Here is a 3925-nt window from a genome sequence, read left to right as displayed (position 1 = left end):
GGAACTGTCAATGACAGCTGGGATTGAGAGCCACCAGGCGCGCAAACTGTCGGCTGATGCCTGTCAAGGAGAGGACATTTATGGGTATGCACAGCATGGTGCATCGTACTGGGTGGTCTTAGTATAACGGCTGGAAATGGGAGAAAAACTCCAAGTTGAATAACAATACCAAGAGAAAAACTAGAGCCAGTAGGATTTACAAATGTTGTGTATTAAATGGAATGTAGGACTTTTTCATCCCCCTCCTCCCCCCTTTTTTGTAATCTAAATGGCTTACCTATCTCTCAGCTCCTCAAACCCACAGAAGCCATGGTGTCCATAAGGAGGGCTCACAAGCTGGATGTCCAGGTTGGCTGTGGTTTCCATAACCCTAGTGGTCACCCTTTCCCTTTCAAGCTCATCTCCACGCAAGTCTAGTTTTGGTTCTGGAAAGGTCCTCCTTAAACTCATAGAAGCCATGATGTCCATCACCTGTATATATGGGTTACTCAGCATGCTACACCATGCTGGGGTTACATGATGTCCATCACAAGGGCTCACAAGATGCATGTCTGGGTTGGCTTGCGGTTTCCATAACCCGAGTGGTCACCTTGTCCCTTTAAAGCCCATCTCCATGCAAGTCTAATTTTGGTTCTGGAAAGGTCCTCTTTAAACCCATAGAAGCCATGATGTCCATCACCTGTATATTAAGGTTACCCAGTATGATGCACCATGCTGGGGATACATGATGTCTATCATGAGGGCTCACAAGCTGCATGCCCAAGTTGGCTGTGGCTTCCATAACCCAAGTGCACCCCCTTTCCCTTTCAAGCTCATCTCGGTGCAAGTCTAATCTTGGTTCTGGAAAGGTTCTTCTTAAACCCATAGAAGCCATGATGTCCATTATCTGTATATTAGGGTTACCCAGTATGATGCACCATGCTGGGGATACATGATGTCCATCACAAGGGCTCACAAGCTGCATGCGCAAGTTGACTGTGGCTTCCATAACCGAGTGGTCACCCTGTCCCTTTTAAGCTAATTTCCATGCAAGTCTAATTTTGGTTCTGGAATGGTTCTCCTAAAACCCATAGAAGCCATGATGCCCATCACCTGTATATTAGTGTTACTCAGTATGATGCACCATGCTGGGGATACATGATGTTCATCACGAGGGCTCACAAGTCGCATGCCCAGGTTGGCTGTGGTTTCCATAACCTGAGTGGTCACCTTGTTCCTTTCAAGCTCATCTCTGTGTTAGTCTAATTTTGTTTTTGGAAATGGCGTTCTAACCCTATGCATAGCCCTACTGTTACGTCCAGGGGCGCCAGGAAGAGGAGGCTACAGGGCACCCTGCATGACTTAGGCATGACCTGTAGAACTTGGAGGACCATTGAGGAGACCGGTCACTCATCACTATCCAGCTCGGGGGCACAAAGGAGTATCTCAACAATAAAGTTAGGGGCACTTCCTTCACTTTCATTCTTCACCATGGCCCCGTGTGCCTCTCAGTTGCGTTTTCATGGACTTTCTATATTCTTGCTCCTGAGTGTCGTTATTCACAGCTGGTTGGTGGCCTCCAGACCTCTGGAAGACCCATCATCATTAAAGACATTATTATGCAGCTATCCATCACACACTATATTCTCCCAGTCCGGCCTCATTATTGAGAGAGTAGGAAACATTTTCGTGTTAGAAGGAACTGCGGGTCAAAAAGTGACATCTAATAATGTGGCAGGGTGTGTGCAAGAAGTGACTCTTCTAGGCTGAGCAGAGCCAGGGGAAGGCAACACGCTTAAAGGGAAAGCACATAGGATATTTGGTGACACTTATATGAAAGTAGACATAAAGTCGAACAGGTTGGAAAGTAGTTTGCTAAGCACTTTAATTACAAACAATTGCTATTTTTTTTAAATATAAATTACCAGTTTTCACCTTTTTTTATCCTTTGTTACATCTCAGTGCTGCTCATCCCCTTGCAGTATCTTTGCAGCTACTTCCTGTCCACATGCCCTCCAGTGAAGGCTTCATGGCATTTCTCAGGGTGGGTTTCCTGTTGGTGACAATGGTGGACCATGCTCTAGCTGCTCAGGGATTGGAGCAGTGTGCATGGGGATGCATCAGGCACAGGAGACCCGGGCCATCGCTTGTGTGTGAGAGCAACGGTCCGACTGTCCAAGGTTCTGCCGGCACCGGGTATTTTAACTGCAGCTTGAATGCAGTTATAAATACAGAGGGTTCACTTGGGCTTTAAAGGAGAGCTATGAGGTGAGTGAAAATCTCTCATCCTCATAGTTCGAGCCGACGTGTGACAATGAGACTGTCACAGGTCGGCTCAATAGATCGGGAAGTGAGGGAACACATACGGTCGCTCGCTCACTTCACGATCATGTCCCTGCAGAGAGTGGTGACTGTCACTCATGGCTCCCTGCAGGGATTCCCCCCCCCCTCCTCTGTCCGATCCTCCAGCGTTGACTGGCGGCACGGACGAGGGAGGGGGTGGGTACAGCTGGCTCTGCCTCTAGATAGGTAGAGCCAGCTGTCAATCACGTAGCTGGGTGGATCCAGACAGTAATGTCGGGATCCGTCCTGACTGCGGCGGTCTCAGTATATCGGGAGCTGTAGCTCGCGATATACTGAGCTTTGTGTCACTGGAGGACGCTAGTTGTGTCCTCCCGGGATCCTGGGGAGAACTATGTGGAAAAGCACTCACCTCATAGTTCTCCTTTAAGGTTTGCATACACTTTGCCAGTACCCTTCATTGAAAATGACAGAACTCAATCAATCTGAGGGGAGTTCACATGCTTTCGGTCATATAGTTAGGTGTCCTGGTCAGATGTTCACAGGCTTTTGGTCATAGCGTATCTATGGTCAATGATGAAGTTTAATAGCTGAATAAAGACCACAAAGTCTAACCTTCCACATTCCACACAAGATGCTCCTACAAACTCCGATGTCTCCCCTCAGATGCTCCTCTAGCGGCTCTGCTCTGAGATTACCCCATCCCATTGGAGTTAAGCCAATAACCCTTGCTACTTCGGGTGGATATACACTATTATAAGCACAAAGGGAAAAAAAAAAAAGTTGGAGGTATTTTGGGTTCTCCCGGAGAATGCCTTGTGCAGAATTTCTAAGGACACATTCCTCACAGCGAGATTAATTTGGAATATTCCCAACGTAAATAACGGGGGGTCGTTGAGTATCTGTACTCTCTCCAGTGTAAACAAGCAGGGGATATCCTCTCACATCAAAGTTTCGCCTTCTATTTTATGTTACACCAGTGATGAGTTTTGCTGTAACGGGGCGTTTGATTTCCCAGGGCTATTGTGATTTTTCTTCTTTTTTTTTTTTACAGTTGAGAATAGGTTGCCAAAACTTTTATAGCTCTTTGGAAAACTGAAGAAAATACATGAATAGGCGTTAAAAAGCCACAACCAGAGAAGGTTAGATAAACAGGATCACTCTCTCCAGGGAGGTTGGTCTGCTGCGTCTCTTTTGCTGTGGGCCAATGGCAAAAAAAAACATTCATTTTTAATTAACATTTTAAAGGGTTTTGCGAACCTTCAGAGAGAGATTTTGGTCTGGATTTTATTTGAACCTTTTATGTTCACCTTTTAAAGTAGACTCTCCGCCTACACCTGCGGGGAAGGTCTATTTGTACCAAGGGGGAAAAAAATCTATGGCGGATCAATTTGAAGTGTTAACTTTAAAGTTGAGCTCCAGACCTAAAATATGCAAATGTACGCAGCTTTGTATTCGTTAAAACATCAATAAAGCTCAACTCAACCCTCCCTATTGAGGACCCAGCTTCACCCTCTCCCCTACTGGCCATTAGTCCTTCCCCCCCACCCCGAGGGCCCAACTCAATGCTCCCCCCAATGCCACTTAGTCCTTTGCCCTCCATTCTAAGGGTCCAACTCAACACTATCCCCTGATGCCCTTTAGC

General features: G+C 46.5%; 1 long non-coding RNA gene across 1 annotated transcript in view; it reads left to right on the top strand.

The window, feature by feature from the left end:
* LOC108788784 overlaps nucleotides 1–3925 on the top strand; it is a 12099-nt gene that overhangs the window by 6030 nt on the left and 2144 nt on the right. The gene's annotated exons all lie outside the window — the stretch shown is intronic.

The sequence above is a fragment of the Nanorana parkeri genome, unplaced genomic scaffold, assembly GCF_000935625.1.
Source record: "Nanorana parkeri isolate BGI_ZX_2015 unplaced genomic scaffold, ASM93562v1 scaffold351, whole genome shotgun sequence".
NCBI lineage: Eukaryota > Metazoa > Chordata > Amphibia > Anura > Dicroglossidae > Nanorana > Nanorana parkeri.
This window is presented reverse-complemented; position numbering and strand designations above follow the sequence as displayed.